We start from the raw sequence: 18822 nt of genomic DNA on the forward strand, positions 1-18822 counted from the left end.
AGTAGTTTCATTTCATGAAGTAAAGACCCACTAAGAAAAGGGTTTTCAAAATTCAACTCCTAAGGGGGTCATAAGGTATTCAAAGGTTACATTGAGAAATCACGCCGAGCCGAAACCACTTAAGCCTATAATTATGAAATTTGGTCAGTAGTTTTAGTTTGTAATGTAGAGGCTCACTAAAAAGGGATGTTTCAAACTTGAGCATCTAAGGGGGTCATATGTGGGGGAGGGGGTTGTTTCAAACGTTACATCATGGTTTCCCAAACTTTTTGTTGCATCGCCCCCCTTCTTCAGAATTTTTTTTCTTTCATCACCCCCGAGACTCAAGCGAGTCCATAGGATCCTGTGTTATATTTGTGGCTTCTATCGCCCACCAAGGGGCGATATTGCCCACTTTGGGAAACACTGCGTTACATGGTGCAATCATCGCCGAGTCCAAACAGCAGAAGCTACAAATATAAAATTTGGTATTATAGTTTATAATATATATAGAGAATCACTACGACGGGATTTCTTAAAATTTAACCCCCAAAGGGGTGCAAATGTTATATGGGGGAAGTCATTGCAGAACAATTTTCAGATGACCAAGTTCACGTGACGAAGCAGCGGGTTACAGCTAGTCTATATATATAAAGTAACATATCCTGACTGATTCTTCTTCGCCTAGCCAAAACCGCCTAAGCTATATTCAAAAAATTCGGTCAATAGTTTTGTTTCGTAACGTAAAGACTCACTAAAGGAAATGGGTTTTTGAAAGGGCTTTTTTTTAATTCGACCCCTAAGGGGTTTCAAAGGTAACAGAAAGAAATCATGCAAAGCCAAAACCGCTGAAGCCCTATATTCATGAAATTTGGTCAGAAGTTTTGTTTTATGACGTAAAAATAAACTAAGGAGGGAATTTTCGAGATTCTTCCCCTAAGGGGATCGAAATGGGGTGCAAATGTAACATAGAGAAAAATCATGCAGAGAAAAGCCGCTGACGCTATATTCATGTAGTTTGGTCAGTAGTTTTTTCATGACAAACACAAACCAAGGAGTTTCTCGAAAGTATGCAGACGAGATACTGCGACCTACTACGATCCCTTACGCTGGAGCCATTGGAGGTTCCTTTGTTTTCCAGGATGATAATGCCCGACCGCATAGAGCTCGTCTGGTGGAGAACATGCTTGAAGCTGAAACAATACAGCGTATGGAATAGCCAGCGTGCTCTCCTGACCTGAATCCAATCAAGCATGTTTGGGACATGCTCGGACGACGCATTGCTGTGCGACCAAGGCCGCCTGTTACTGTCCGAGACTTGCAGATTGCACTTCTTGAGGAGTGGAACGGTATTCCCCAAAGTCTGATCGATAACCTCATCGCATCCATGGCAAACAGGTGTGCAGCAGTCTTAGCTGTTCGAGGAGACCACACGCCCTATTAAAACTCATGCATCATGTCTAAACAGTAATTTTTTTTATCGTTTACATGTAACCAAATTGTTGCCCTAAATCATCTTTTCATGTTTTTTCCATATTTTCAAAGAATTAAAGCTTAATTCCAAATTTTTTTACGTCTCTTTTCTGTATTGCGCATTGATACGCGTGTACTATCCATTGTATGCCAATACGTGGCTGTCTCGCACGGTTTTCTTCACTTTTTTGCTTGCTCCCCTAATTGTTTTGAGCATTGTACATCAATTCTTAAACATCTGCTGGAAAATGTTGGTCCGATCAATGGGGAGAATCAGTTATCTACTCCAGGGCCGTCTTAAGAGTATCATGGGCCCCCGGGCCAATTGATTTTTCTGAGGCCCTACCAAACAACTTCTCGAAAATTTCAACCAGATCTCATTTTTGTGAGGCCCCTCTTCGCTTGAGGCCCCCGGGTGGGCCCATGCCTTAAGACGGCACTGATCTACTCGCAATCGGAAAAACTTCTTAAAATACGAGAGCAATTCGCGAAGGTTTTGCAATTTCAAACGTGGCAGTTATAATGCGGATCAGGAAAACTTTAAAAACCGCTTAAAGGGTTAAAAATGACAAAATTAAAATATGTGATATGATTTACATATTTATAGTGTCATAATTACCATAATATAACCTATAAGTTAGAAAAACAATTTTGATTCTTGATTTCAGTAAAGAATAAAGTATGCTTCCTTGAAAAAATAATAAAAATTACGCATTTTTTCTTATAAAAGAAGTCGGGAGGATCGAAAACACCTGAGACGTGAATATCTTGTAAAGATGCCAAAAGTAGCGAAGCTACCAAATATTGCTAAATTCACTGAAAAATCGAAAATGGTGGGAAATGAAGCACTACGCGAATTGCATTGGATTGAAATGATGAAACGTTTAACAACAGAAATATCTGATAATCATAAGATAAGGAATAAAAATTCAAGTTGGCTTCGATGAAAATATATGAAAAACAGATCATTTTTTACACTAGCTGCCGTTGTAGTCTAGTCGAGTGGTCATAGTGACGGACTCCTATAGCGAGGACCCGGGTTTGAATCCCACTGTCACCACAGTGGTGGTCGGCTGAAGTTGGTTTTTTGGGGTTCCCCAACATCAGCGCGAATAGCCTATCTATCCGTTGAAAAGTCTCGCCACAATGAGCAATAGGCCTACAACGGTACTGTAGCGCAGGGCCGCAACTACGGGAGTGCAGGCGGGTCTGGTGCCCCGGGCGCTGAACCAGAGGGGGCGTATATTTCACCAATCAACCCTTCCTTCAGCATTACATGGGGGCGCCAAAATGTGCTCTTGCCTCGGCTGACCAAACACCTAGTTGCGGCCCTGCTGTAGTGTTCTCTATGCCGTCTCCCAGTAACAACCTTGACGTAACAATACGGTATAAGGCTCAAGAGACAAAGGAGGGGGGAAAAGGCCTCAGGAGAACGAAAATCGCGAGAACTGAGGTGGGCATTCGAAAATGAAAGAGAGAGAAGTGTGTGTGTGAAAACGATCGAGTAGGATCGGTGTCTTCAGTGTACGTTCTTATTCTAATGTTTACTAATAAATTGCTGTTAAGAGAGTTTTTCTCGGTGAGTGCTTACTATTCGGAGAACATAGGTCACTACAGGTACAATTATTCAATCGAAAGATTGAAGTAAAATTAGTTTGAAAAATTGATGGCAGATGATAGCAAACATTACACAGAAACAAACTTTACGTTAGGTTCACAATACATACGCGCACAATTTCTGGCATGGCCCAAGTCTTCTTCGACCACCTGCTTAAGAAAGGTCTCCTGACAGTAAATCATCTGTCTGAGTGCAAACTCAGCAATCGTATTGGTAAGTTTGATAAATTTACCGCTTTACTGATGAATACGCATAATAACCAAGCCCCCAAGCGTCGTTGGTAAATTGGATAAATATTTGAAATTTATCTGTGATATATTATCCTATTGAGACGGGGGGGGGGGGAACATGATCGGCATTTGTACAATAAAGTCGGCGTGGTCGAAATTTCGTGAAATACGAAAAATGCGGATGTATGATCATTCAGTTATGAATTATAAGAAACAGGAACATACCTGCCAAGGTTTCTAGAATATATAAGGTTAGCTATTAGCCATGGCCCCCACATACTAAAGCAGTGCCCCTAGGCTGGGATCTTTTACGCCCCCCCCGACCAGACTTTCACGGGGGCCCCTTTATGATGAATTTATAGGGTGAAAAAACAAAAAATGATTAAAATCCTCCCGGGCCCCAGGGCTGGAGCCTTGTCAACCCACCCCTTGTGGGGGTTTCATTCTGAAGCGCGCGCTTCAGAATGAAACCCGAGACGTGACCCACTCAAACGGGAGCATAATGAGATATGATCGAAGTGTTCAAAATTTTCAATGTGATGGATAGGATGGACCATGAACTTTTAGTACACCGCCAATCGACTGCTTTTACAAGGGGACACCAGTATCGATTGGTGACGGACAATGCAAGGCTATGGTGTCGCGGGGAATTTTTCTCTAATAGGATTGTTAATAAATGGAACAGCTTACCCCCGGAGGTAGTAAATTGTAATACAATTGACACGTTTAAAAAGAAATACGATAAACATGTTGGGGTAAATCGAGAAGCTATCCATACTTAGTATAAGACAACCATAAATATTCTTTATGGGCATTGTATAGTATTTTATCATGTGTATGTAAGCTGACCATATTTCCTCGAGAGAAATACGGGACATCGGGATTCCAAATACGGGAAAATACAGGACATCGCCAATTATCGCCAAACACGACGCCAAAATCAAACAAAGTTGCCAAATATTGCGAAAATTACGGGAAATTACAATGGCGGGAAATGATGCATTACTGCAAATTGCAGTGGATCAAAATGTATTCCACGAAAAAAAAAAACTTTCACCAAGGCAAATGTGGGAGATTAATATTCTCATATATAGTTGTAATTATCATAAAATAATTTATGAGTTGAAAAATAATGTCAATCTTTGACTTCAATAAAGAATAAAAATTCAAGTAGGCTTCGTGTAAAATACGGGAAAAACCTGGACACTTTTGCCAAAAAGTCGGGACGGCCAAAAAAACAGGAAATACCGGGACTGTCCCGGGAAATACGGGACGTATGGTCACCCTATGTGTATGTATATTGATTCTAATTTTTGTTAATTGCATTTTTAATTGGGTTGCTATATTTTTGAAATATATGACATCCATATTTTTATGGGCATCTTTTTCTCAGCCACCTCGTTGGGCATTTTGCCTGTTGTGGCGTTGTATTTGTATTTGTACGTAAAATTGTTGGTTTTTAATAAGGTGACCATACATCCCATATTTCCCGAGACAGTCCCGGTTTTTTTCTGTCGTATTGGCTGTCCCGACTGTTTTTTTTGCAAAAATGTCCCGGTTTTTTACGTATTTTCAGCGAAGCCAACTTGATTTTTTTTATCCATTTCATTCTTCAAACTAGCTATTAAATTTATCTCCCTCACTCAGAAATTAGATTATGATAATCACGACTACAGATAAGAATATTCATCTTCGCTTTTTTTTAATTCACTGCAATTTGCAGTAGAGCTTCATTTCCCGCGATTGGCGACTTCTCTGTGATTTTAGCACGAGTTGGCAACTTTGCTTACTTTTGGTGGTAATTGGCGATGTCCTGTATTTTCCCGTATTTTGAATCCCAGTTTCAAGTATTTTCCTAGAGCAAATATGGTCTGTCTAGTCTGCCCTAGGGGGAGCAAATTTCACCCATTAACCTCTCCTTCAATATTAAAAGGAGGCACTAAAGTGCGTGCTTGTCCATTAGGAGGTAATGGCTTGTCCAGCACCTCCTAGAGATGCCGCTGTGGTGGTCGAGTGGTCATAGTGACGGATTCGCATGGCGGCGATCCGGGTTCGAACCCCACCGTCACCACAGTGGTGGTCGGCTGAAGTTGGTCTTCTGTGGTTCCCAACTTCGAGGTGCAAATGCGAGCCGATCTCCCCGTTAAAAAGTCTCGTCACAGAGAGCAACAGGCCTACAAGCAGTACAAATATTCAATCACTACACTTCACTCACTTTACTTCTGAAACATAGATGGCAGCACTGAAAAATCATACACAACACTAGATACGCACTCAGACTGTTAGGTACACACACACTTACACTTCCAGCACAACTCACTAGGTAGTAAATTGCCCATGGCGATAGACCTGAGTTGTGCTCGGTTTGAAAAAAAAAAAAAAAAACCTCCTAGAGATAGAAGGCCTCCGCAGTCTTCTTGTGACGTCAGTAAGTAGTCCATTTTCCCTCAGAATATTCAGGGGAAAAAATTCCTGCTCGCGCCATTATTATCGTTGTGAGGAAAAGAAATTATCGGGCTCAGAATTGACGATTTCTATGCCCTTTTATCCAATCACTATAAGGTATCTGTGAGCCAATCAGGAAGATTCTACGCCAAAATAAGAAGAAACGAAATAGGATGCTGTGTTTCAAAATGTGGCAAATTGCTAGGTAGTCTGAATGAGGTTTTATGGCAAACAGTGCAAAGGCCTTCTATCTGTAGGAGGTGCTGGCTTGTCCCGGCTGAGCAATCATCTAGATGCGGCCCCGAGCAATCATTTTTAGTTATGTAGGGGGTTTTAGAAAAAACAATTTGTCTGGGGAACCAAGAGCATCATGGGCCCCGAGCCAAGTGATTTTTCTGAGACTCGAAAATTTGAACCGGTAAAATGAACTCAGGGACAACTGCACCCCTGAAAAGGCGAACATAGGGTTCCAAGACCTCATCTCTATACCTCACACCAGTCACAGTGCCTCTTTCAAAGACATGGAGAGGTATGCGGCCATCCAACATGATGCCTGCCCAGACCATTAAACCTCCTCCGCCATAATGGTCGATTTCGCGGACATTGGAGGGTAGGTAGCGGATCCCTGGTTCTCTCCATATGAACGTACGGTGAGAATCGGTGCTTAGGCTGAACCAGGACTCATCAGTGAAGAGAACGGTCGCCCATTGATCCATACTCCAATCTCTATGCTCTCTGCACCATGATAAACGGATTCTCCTGTCCGTAGAAGTGAGCGGGACGCAAACAGCAGGTCTTCTTGCAAACAACCCTCTCTCATGAAGTCTTTTGGAAACAGTCACCCTTGATACACGGGTTCCTGTGATTGCATACAAGTCACGAGAGAGCTGAGTAGCTGTAGCACTCCTGTTACGCCTCACTATAATCGACAAATGGCGATCTTCTCTGGCCGTCGTGGCTCTTGGACAACCTTGCGCAGGCTTTCTCTCGATGGATCCGGTATCCTGGAACTGTTTCCATAAGTTACACACGACGCTGGGCGTTAAATTGAACTCTCTCCAAATCTGGACTTGAGATTGGCCTGCTTCTAGCCTCCCCACAATTCGCCACCTCATTCCATCATCTAAACGTTGGTGGTTACTCATTTTTACTGTTACAATTTGAAATTAGCCGATTGCTGCAAAATAACACCAAGAAATTCGCCGAGGTGTGCTAGCGAACGAAATGCGTCTTAACTTACGCGCGCTTATAAAGCCTGTTTCTCTACTGGCTCCGCCTACACACACGTGTACGCTTACGTATTTGACGTACAAGATTTGCATTTTTGTCTAGAAGCAGTGGTTTTACATTCAGTTCAGTTCTTTTCATGAAATTCGATAAAATATGCAAATTCTCTTAATTTATTTCACCAGTGTATATACATGTCTGAAACGCATTGTTGGAAACCACGGTAACCAAAGTAAACGTTCCGAAAGTAATTGTTGAGGGCCCCAAAACCATTGTTGCCCGAAAGTTTTTCCGCCCATTTTGGGCATTTGCCAAGCTCTGGCGAACTTTTAAAGTAGACTACGGTTCAATCCCGGTCGTGTTTGGTATATATGCAAAATTTGGCGACGATCGGTCTAAAACTGTAGATTTGTATAAAGAACAGACATATACTTACAGACAGATTTATATATAAGATATTTAATATTTTTTTTCTTTTCCTTAATCTAGCTATGTAATATACCCTGGCTGATGCTTTGTCCACCGCTCTAATGAAAGGCCGTCCTCTCAGGAAAAAATGTAAGTGCATAATTTAAATATTTTTTTAAAATATAAAATTTAATAATATGAAATTTTTTTTTTTAATCATTAATTTTTTTTTTTTTAAATATCTCAACATTTGGTTTTTTTTTTCTTTTTTTGCTCTTTTATAGGAAGATTAAGTGGCCTGCCTGAAAGGACGGCTATTTGAAAGTGCTTTAATAGAGGTTTTTTTTAAAATAATACCCCTATTGACACTGATTTTAGCAGTTCGTATTTTAGAGATGTTACAGAAACGTGGAGAGGTTCATTGACATTAATTTTAGCAGTTGGAGATGTTATAGAACGTAAGTACGTCATTTTTAATTCCGCTTGTAGTACGTGGAGAGGTTCATTGACACCGATTTCAACAGTTTTAGCAGTTAGAGATGTTACAAGACGTTATTTTTAATTCTGTTTGTAATAATCTATATTGCTACATGAAACGTACCTTGATTCCATAGCTGTTGGAAAATGTAAATATTTTTAATTGAAATCTAATAATATTAAATTTTTTTAAAATTAAAAATATCTCAACGTTCGTTTTTTATGGCACGTCGTGGATATAGAGTACTCTGCGCCGCGAGTGTGACCTGTAAATATACTTTACTAATTAGGGAAATGTGGCACTTGACACATGTCGAATAAACATTTCTACAAAATTTCAGAATTTTCGGAGCAGTTTTTTTTTTTAATCTTGCGGATGAGCTCAGAAACTGCATTCTGAGAAAATCGCGTTCAAAGTGTTTTTTCTTGTATACGTTTACACTATAATTCATTATTTCTTTCTTTTATTATGAAAGAACAATTGATAATTATAAAACATTAATGAATAATAATAAACTAATAATTATAAAATGTTAATAAATAATTTATATAATATAATCAATGAAGTGGCCCGCGACATTTACAGAGGATTCGTCGCTCAGCTCTGGAGCACTTAAATGCTGCTCCACGGCACGTTTATAGATTACTCGAGTAACATAATTACAGATCAATAAAGTGGCCCACCACATTTACAGATGATTGGTCGCTCAGCTCTGGAGCACTTAAATTGCTCCATGGCACATTTATAAATTACTCGAGTGACATAATTGCAGATCACATGCTTACAGAGCTTTTTAAGTGGCACGCGACATATATTTTTTCAAATCACTTCAGTGGAAAACGTTTTTAAATCAATTAAGTGGCCCGTAAAACAATCGGACAACTACGGTTATGTAGCCCCCTTTTAAACTTCTATTTAAAAAAAAAAAAATGAGTGACCTAGGATATAATAAATGTCCCGCGAGTCACTCTTTCGCATTTTTCGCTCGATGTCTCGTGTTCGCGCCCTCCTCACCCGCATTTTTTGCTCGATGTCCCTACTCTGCGCCACGAGTGTGATCTATAAATATACTTCAGGGAAATGTGGCACACGACGTGGTGCTCTGCGCTGCGAGTGTGAACGGCTGAGGCAATGCTGGAAAAAAATCCTATCGGCATCCAGGCCCACCGGAGCCCCCACGCCATTCCCCCCCACACGGCCCAAACGCGCCGCCATCCGCCGCTTCGCACGCAAAAGGAAGCCACAGACAGAAAATGAATGGAGCATGACGTTTTAGTTCAAACATTCTCTTACGAGTGTCCCCCCCCCCCCGTCGATTTTGACGAGCGGCTTAGGTCTTTTTCTGATTCGGCGGTGGTCAAAAAAAGCGTACTAGGTTTTATTTAAAAAAAAAAAAAGGGTCTCTTACCGCTTTTTCGAAGCTTAGTTCGTCCTGGACTGGTTGAAGGGATCCTTATTGGCAGACGGGCAGTGCCCGTCTTGGGCCCACGTGCCCCTCTAAGAGAAAAGGGGCCTCGCAAAAAAATGTTGAGATTTTGCCTGGTAGGGCCTCGGAGAAACCGGGACCCCCATGCAGTTAAGACGGCCCTGCACGCGGGTTATACAAATATGTTTAAGCAAAACAATGCTTCGAAAATGGCAACAACAGTGGGAAACCAACACCAAAACAGGAAGAAAGATCTATCAGATCCTTCCGAAGGTCAAGATTGGTGACAACGGCTGGTCAAGGGGAATGACCCTGTACCTTACAGGGCACGGGCCCTTCCCCGCCTATCTCAAGAGATTTCATATTCGATCAACCGACAGCTGCAAGTGCAAGGGTTGAAGACCCCTGGCTCAAGCCTTCCATATTATGTATAGCCAAGACCTCCTGTAAGCCTGAGGTCTTCAACGCACGGTCAGATTTGGTTCTCGAAGCTTTTCGTTGTGGCCCGTCGATGTTTCCTCATGTTATAGTAATTTATAAAATTAGGTTCAAAAAATTCCAAAATTCTTTGTCAAAAAATTTTTGTTCAAAATAATCTGATGGAAAAATACAGGGCTTGACAAATCCCAGGCACTAGGTCACCATGGCGACTAAGAAATTGTTTTCGACGCCTAATATTTTTATGTATGATAACTGTATTGAAGTCTGAGGACAGTACAGAATTATCGATAATTACGTCGACTTGTCTGCCAGCATGGAAGGGGTCCTGAACAAGTCAGAATACAGGATTTTTGACGGATTTTGTGGGGGGGGGGGGAATCTTGGCACTTATATTTTGTTGGCACGTAATTTTTTTTTTTTTGGATTTGTCAAGCCCTGTTCATATATATGTATACACTCATGTATTTGAGCGTATAAAAACATTAATAGGTCTACGTATACTGTACGCGGGCTCAGGGACGTGCGCAGAACCAAACTTTGTGGGAGAAACCGGGGTATCCCTCCCAGAAAAAATTTGAATCACTAACTTTTAAAAAGAATTTAAAACAAACCGAAATAGAAAGAAAATGCAGATAAATGCTATATGCAACTTCTGTCGATATTTTAATTTATTAAAAAAATACTCTAAATTTTTGATCATCTTGAGGCAGACATCCATAGGTTTACCATATTTTACTGAGGCGAAAATCTTTTTCTACGAAAGTAGGTTAAATTCCCCGTCATCGCAGAAATCAAATACAGATTTAGGAAAAAAACGGGACATTCTAGTTCAAAAAAGGACGTATGGTCAATAGAAAATATATGTTGTTATGACAACCCCCCCCCCCCGAACTGAGTAATGTCCCATAAACATTGAGCAACACCAACCATTTTTGACTTCCGGCGTCCCTGCACTGAACGTTAAATATCGAAAGGTATCTTCTATGAGGAAGAAACATTTCTGGTAGTTTCCTTTTCGATTTTACAAACCGAGATACTTCCCTTTGATTTAACATTGCATGCATGGGTCGGGAAAAAAAAAAATCTGTCAAAAATGAAATAACTTTTAAAAAAATATTTTCATAATCAGCGATATTTCTTTCGCATCTACTGAGAAAAAATGATAAAGTTTTGTGAATTAGAACTATGCAAAAAAATTAATCAAAAAAACAGTAATTTTAGTTTGTATCAACGGGAGACGGTCAGGTGACGAATCGGGTGACGTCACTTGATTTTCCGAAAAGAGTAGATGGAAAACCGGTTTTATAGGGCTCCCCCTAATAACTGCGTTGTTTCTTACTCCTTTTTGAAAACAGAACTAGATCTTGAACTAGATTGTTTTGATTTTGCTTGGAACAGACTAGGCAAGTTAATAATCCATTTATTAATTATTGACGAGGAGTGAAATAAAAACATAAACAAATATTTTTATAAGCTTATTCGAAAATGATTATTTTTTTATTATCTAGCTAGTGGTTGTTAATTGATTGTCTCAATGTATTATAACCTCTTAACCGGCTACTTCATATTATATTATTCATGTATTGACATTGTACACATTATTCATGTGTAGATGGCTGACCGCCGAAATATTGTAACCCAGGGGTTCTTGGCCGCAACTGATTTCAGGGAGGGTTCATGAGTTATAATATGAAAACATATCTCACTTATTGTTTTTACATAGCAACGTAAAAATGTTATTTGTAAATTTTATGGGCTTGTGCCCTTATTATCATTTGTGTAGGGGTCTGTGGACTTCATCTCATTGGCACAAATGGTCCGTGGAATGGAAAAGGTTAAGAACTCTGGTTTAATTGAATCTTTCTCTACACTGCCTTAAAACCCTGATAAAAACCTCTTTCATATAACCTGAACACTCCAATAAGGTGTTTCCAAATGAAAAGTAGAACCCAGGGAACAGCTGTAATATACATTTTTGGCAATGTCTTGGCGATTCATTTCTTTGGCAAAAAAAACAAAAAAGGAAACGCCCAAGAACATAATGAGAAGTCACCAAGAGTGAAACAAAAGTCATGCTTTTGGATGTCTTTTTTGCCAAAGAAAAAACAGCTAACACCACCAAAAAGGGATAATACTATTGCTGTTAAAAAAAAAAAGACGATAAGAGCAAACCACAAACAAAACAATATTCCGTAACTAAATAAGGAATTGAGATTAAAAATATATCATCACAGACCAGATGCAGGATTGAAAATAATGATAATCGGGACTTCTCTCTTTTGAATAATACACCCATCTCTCCTGATATATAAATAAATGTTCTCTGAAATATATAAATAAAAACCCAGACTCTCTTTTAAATAATACAATGGTCAGATCCAGGGCCGGTCTTACACCAAGCGGCGCCCGGTGCAAAAACAGTAGTCAGCGCCCCCCCCCCCCCCATATTTGCGAATCGTGTCGGAGGAGGCTATTTTTGCTAGTCATTTTGCTAGTCAGATTTATTCTACCATATCAGACTCTTGATGTGGTGATCCTTCCCATCACCCCCCCCCCCCACCTCTTGGTTGGATATTAAGGGACGAAGAAGTCGGAAAAGCTTTCTTCCTAGAATGGGATTACTGCTATTCAACTTGTAGACAACAATAAAAGCCCAACTTGTTTTATTTAATTAACAGATTTTAAACATTTAAAAAGCAGATCGTCACACATTTATGCAAGGTACTCATCACAAAGGATTTATCTTCTTCAAACTTATTTTAATTGAATTTTATAGTAAAATTCGTGTAGTGCATGCATCACGTACGGGCAAAGCTGCTAATAAAAGTTGTTAAATTAAAGTGATATTTCTCCGTATGATTTCTTTCATATTTATAAAACTCATAAACTTCATTTGAAATTATCCCTTTCAGACCCAGTACTAACAGAAGGGCAGGTAAAAACACCAGCTAAAGCACCGGGCCCTGCAACTTGGGCAAGACCCCTAACTATTAGGTGGTCCCCGAATGGGAGGGGGCGGGGCACTTGTAACTCCTCCTTTTTCTGAACATAACTATTTCAAGGAGACTCCAAGAAAAGACTGCTCCCGAGAAAGCACGCTACGGCCTTGGGAAAGGGGCAGAGCTGTCTTAAGAGCATCATGAAGCCCCGGACCAAGTGGTTTTTCTGAGGCTCTATCTAGTAAATTCTAGAAAATTTTAACTAGATCTAATTTTTGTGAGGCTCCCCTCTACTCTTGAGGCTTCCGGGCCGCACCCTGGTGGGCCCATGCGTTAAGACTGCACTGGGAAAGGGTTGTTTTTTTTCTCTGTAGATTTTTTTTAACCTCAGGGACTTCGGTTTAATTTCAACGATAATGCACAATTCTTGAAGTTTGGGCTTAACATCCCTGAGGTTAAAAAAGACTATCTAAAGCGAAAAGAAGCAACCCGCACGTTTGTGCATACAGGGTCTAAACGGATTATGCATAATCGCCGGTAAAAGTGATAGATGTTGCGAAATTTATCGAACTTACCGAGACGATTAGGATTATGCATTACCGATTCAACGCATTTACCATAACATACATTTAATGCTATATTTCTTCAGCTTCAAGAAACCTCATTTCAAATATACGAAGACACACATATCCAAAATTTCTCTTATTTGAAATAGATTTGCAGCTGTTTGTTTTGGATATGTGAGGTACACTACTTTATTTCCATATTTCCATTGAAGTCCCAATTATCCTACCCTATTTTCCTGCGTGTAGTCCGTGGATTATACGTTTAGAAAAAATTACGTTGAAATAAAAAACAAAACTTCTCGGATCGATTGGTAAGGGAAAATTCTAGGTTATGGTGTGTGTCGCAGGGAATTTTTCTCTAATAGGGTTGTTGATAAATAGAATAGCTTGCCCCCGGAGGTAGTAAATTCTAACACAATTGACACGTTTAAAAAGAAATACGATAAATATGTTGGGATAAATCGAGAAGCTATCCATAGTTAGAGAATAAGACAACCACAAATATTTTTTATGAGCGTGGTATAATATTTTATCATATATATATATATATATTGTTTATAGTTTTTGTGATTGCATTTCTAATTGCTGCATTTTAGTAATATATGACATCCATTCTTCTTATGGCCATCTTTTTCTCAGCCACCTCATTGGGCATTTTGCCTGTTGTGGCCCTGTATTTGTATATGAATTTCTTAGTGGATCAAAGCTGCATGACGAGTTATAACTTCGAAGCAGCTTTAGTGTGGGAAAACCACTGCATCTTATCAACAATTTTTTTTTTCTGAGAGTGGTTTCATTAGTCATAATTACGTTAAAAATTTAATTACAAAAGCATATACAGTGAAACTTCGGTTAACGAGTGGTTCAGTTAACGAGTAATGCACATAACGAGCAAAAATTTTGAAAAAAAAATTGATTTGATTAACGAGCGATGATTCGTATTACGAGCAAAAATTTTGTGCTTTGTTTATTTATTGTCACATTTTCACAACTAAGCTGATGATTTTTCACTTTCGTGCACACACGTACTGTGGAATTATAGGTAATATTCTCCCCTACAGTGTCCGATCAGCGTGTCTCACTGGAAAAATTGAGTGTGACTATTATATGAAACTAGATGTCGCATTGTAATTGCGCGTATGTGCTCTTGTTTTTTATATAAATTATGCTTGGCCAAGAGTTGACCATAGACGAAATGATGGACCTCCACTGCATGCAACAGCAAGAGCTTATATTGAGGGTATCTTTTTCTGAGGGAAAAAGAAGTGAGAAGTCCCTCACCTTTGAAATGTGATTAGAGAGATGTGTAAAATGGGGGAATCTGCAAAATTCTGTAGAAAACTACCAATGAAATAGAAGCACAGTAAAGCAAGCAATAAATCTGTCCAATGACAATGCAATTTCCCATCTCCGAGAAATCCTAAAAAGGAGGCAAAAAGCAAGTGTCATTGGATATGTTCTTTTTAAAATCACACAAAAAGAATAACAGTGCAAACAGCGAGTCCGTAAATCGTCCAACACAAGGTAGTCCTCTTCTTTCTTGTTTAGAATAAGTTGATTTGTATACATTATCGTATATCGCATGTTTGTTTATGGCATTATTACATTATATATATTGTATGGTATTATATTATTATTATTGCATTGTATTCAGTGGCGGATCATGATTTTGGGAGGCCCCAGGCGCAACCTGATCTGGAGGCCCCCCTATCAGGGACGGATTAAAGGTAGGGGCTGTCACCCCCCCCCCCCCCCCCGAGATCAGAAAAATTAAATGGAAAGAAAAATGTTTTCTACGTTTTTGACTGAATAACAAACCAAGAAAATAAATTTGCTTAAAAAAAGGGGAAAATTCAGAATTTTTTCCAAAAGAAATCAGAACCGTCCTGAAAAATTGAACACATGGTCACAACCACCGCCCCCACCCACAAATTTGCGTTTATCCACCACTGCACCCTTTTGGCCCTAATAAGAACGAGATGGTTCACTAAAATGAACAATATTATGAAAAATCATAACTTTTTTTTTTATTTTTGCATCACCAAAACCATAAACACAAAAATAAGATAAGGAAATATAAGGATATTCTCTGGTACTAGATGAAAAATAATCACACTCCCATTAAAAAAAAAAAAAATCACAGTAAAATTCTGCATCATATTTTTAGTAATCTAAGATGTCCGTCCTGGTGCCTTCAGCCACACGGCAAAAATGGAGATCCGTCATAGTTTTAGTAATTTAATATTACTGATTAATAAAGATTTGATAATATCTCAAATATAATATATTTGATTTGATATAAAGATACTGATAATATTTAATAGAAAAACATTTCTTCAATAGAGGGAAGAAATTATATCGGAGTAAATATAAGAATTATATTTTTAATGGAAGAAATTATTTCAGAATGAATTAAAATTATTGTCAATGAAAGAAATTATTAAAAAAAAATTTTTTAGAAATTATTATTTTTATTTGTTTATTCTATTTTATTTTTACTATTATTATATTGATTATTATTATTTTCTCTTTCAGCCACCTCGTTGGGCACTCTGCCTGTTGTGGCCTTTGCCTTTGCATTATTTGTATTCAGAGTGAATAAAAATCTTCTATATTATGCCCCCCCCCCCGTTTCGTTTAATAACGAAAAATGCCACTGTATAACATTGTGGCCCGCGTACTTTATAAAATGTTTCAATATGGCCTGCTATGCCTCAAAGGTTGAAGACCCCTGCAGTAGACTCTCGCTAATCCGGTACGTATTACACCACGGTGTGCCAGATTTTACCAAAATTGCTGGATTAACTTTGAAGAAACCCATTGAAATAATATATGAAATTTCGTGCAAAGACATAGTCAGGACTTGATCAGCAATTAAGAAATATTAGAACGTGTTAAGGGGGTTAGGGCATCAGGAGAAAAGTGACACCACACCACCTAAATATCCTGGACTACTGGACGTGCTGGATTAGAGCACGACCGAATTCTCGAGAGACTACTGTAGTTGAATTGAAATGCTCAAATAAAAATTTATCAGATAATTTATATATTTTTAGTTTTGCTTACCGTTATTTTTGGAGATTCTGCAATCTAAATCCTAAAGGAAATCTTGAGGATCGGCATGAAAATTTTTTTCATTACAATAACACACATTACAATTACATTAACAATAAACACTTTTCGGTCTGACACAAAGATGTTGTCTACCCAAGCCTCCTTGACCAATCCAAAAATGTAGCTCTTTTCTTTAGAAAGAAGGAAAAGAAACCCCCTTGATTTTTTTCAGCCGGGGAGGGAGTGTTAAAAGAGCGTAGCCGGTCAATTTGTCGCACTCAACTTGTCGCGCTCAACTCGTCGCGCATCAATTTGTCGCAGTGCCAATTCGTCGCGGTACAAATTCGTCGCAGAGCCAATTCGTCGCGATACAAATTCGTCGCGGTACAAATTCGTCGCAGAGCCAATTCGTCGCGGTACAAATTCGTCGCAGAGCCAATTCGTCGCGGTACAAATTCGTCGCAGAGCCAATTCGTCGCGGTACAAATTCGTCGCAGAGCCAATTCGTCGCGGTACAAATTCGTCGCAGTGACAATTTGTCGTGTAACCAATTCGTCGGGACGTCAATTTATCGCAGAGTCAACTCGTCACGCGATCTGTATGTAGGTTTTTTGTCACATACGTGAAAAAATAAACATGAAGAAAAGTTTTTTTCCATCAAGAAATGCACACAGTTTATTAAATTTTTTTTTTGTCATTTCGAAAAAAATCATCGAAATTACATCGAAATTAAAATTACAATTGATATTAATGTTTTATTATTCAATTATTGTAAATGTTAAAAAAATCATTTTTTCTATGATAAAATTTTAAAATTCTGTAAAAAAATGTCGGTGTTTATGATATTCCCCAAATTACAGCACAGCGGAGGCTCTCTTTAAGTGTAAACTTGTATCTGTCCCATGTGGACTCGAGACTCCCACCAACATTAACCACTACAGTATCTCCACAAGAACCTGAAATAATTAATAATTTAATTTAATTAATATTTCATTTTCACCGGATAAGCCACACTTGTCGCTTTCTCTCGAGATTTCCATTACTCGTAGCGAGGGGAGTTGGGGCGCACACCGAGATGATAAATTGCGATCACATACATTTTCAAAATTTAATTTGCACCGGATAAGTTGCTCAAGTTAAAAACTCAAAAAATCCAACCAATAAAGTTCATAGGTTACATTCGAGCAAATGCAACCGATAATCTTATTGGTTGAATTTTTCAAGTTTTATAAAAGGACTTTTAGAACACTTTCATAGTGTAATGCTAGCCTTAGATATATTGTCGGTAAAAAATTCCTCAAAGATGTATTCTCTACATGGCAGATACATATTCAATAGTGAATTAGGGCCATTCAAGTATTACGTAAGCAGATTTTCAGCCATTTTTGACCCCCTCCCCCTTGTCAGCAAAAATCAGCAAAACACTGACCCCCATCCCCTCCCCTGTCAGCAAAATTTCACAAAAAGCAGCTTAGAATATTTCATATCTTCAAAAAGGGGTGGTTGATGACGTAAGCGACCTTCAACCCCCCCCCCCCGCCATCAAAAGTCAACAAATCCGAAACTCCCTCCCCGATCCTGACGTAATACTTAAATGACCCCTTAGGCAAATTGTGCTTTGGGATGGGCATTGATCCTAATTTATCATCTTGGTGTGTTCCCGCAACACCCCTCGCTGCGAGAAATGGAGATCCCGCCAGAAAGCGGGAGTGCGGCTTATACGGTGAAAATTTAATTTTAAAAATTTATTTTATCATAACTTATCTATCATCTTCGTGTGTTCGCCCAACGCCCCTCGCTGCGAGAAATGGAGATCCCGCCAGAAAGCGGGAAGTGTGGCATGAATACCATGAAAACTGAATTTTGAAAATTTATTTGATCGGCGTACTGACTCTGCGACAAATTTGTACCGCGACGAACTGATTCTGCGACAAATTCGTACCGCGACGAACTGATTCTGCGACAAATTTGTACCGCGACAAATTTGTACCGCGACGAAATGACTCTGCGACAAATTTGTACCGCGACGAACTGACTCTGCGACAAATTTGTACCGCGACGAGTTTGTAGCACGACGAATTGACGCTGCGACAAATTGATTGCGACGAATTGTCGCGCGACAAGTTGATCGCGACGAATTGACCTAGACCCGTTAAAAGAGCAACAGAAAAATCACGTGATTCAGAATGCATGTCATTCAGCATTCATTTCAAACCCCACTTTTCTTTTGTCATATGGTCGTATGGTTCCAGTCATAGATTGCAAATGTATATGTTGTTTGAACCAGCTTATAGTATTTCATTCAAACAAGTGGGAGACAAAATCACAATAAGAGCTCTACTACATTCATTTTAATTAGTACGACTGTCTCTTCCTGTCGATGTCGCCGCTTGCCGATCTTGCCATCCATTATACTGTATACAAAAGCTTACACCAAAGCTGTCGTATTATCGGCGCCCATAAAAGCATTTAATACTGTGGAATGAGACATCTGTTTATGCCTTCACTACAATTTTCATTTCGGACAGACATTAGGAC

At 39.1% G+C, this 18822-nt stretch overlaps 1 protein-coding gene across 1 annotated transcript in view; it reads left to right on the plus strand.

Moving 5' to 3' along the window:
* The first annotated feature begins 11046 nt into the window (after positions 1 to 11046).
* The window catches only part of BORCS5 (BLOC-1 related complex subunit 5), a 37463-nt gene continuing 29687 nt past the window's right edge, over positions 11047 to 18822 (plus strand). The window contains exon 1 of the mRNA XM_089246343.1: positions 11047 to 11128. The gene's annotated coding sequence lies outside the window, so the exon portion shown is untranslated. The remainder of the gene's footprint in view (positions 11129 to 18822) is intronic.

Source organism: Pholcus phalangioides, unplaced genomic scaffold (assembly GCF_987345545.1).
Source record: "Pholcus phalangioides strain wild (caught in Gottingen) unplaced genomic scaffold, Ppha-v1.0 ptg000017l_1, whole genome shotgun sequence".
Lineage (NCBI taxonomy): Eukaryota > Metazoa > Arthropoda > Arachnida > Araneae > Pholcidae > Pholcus > Pholcus phalangioides.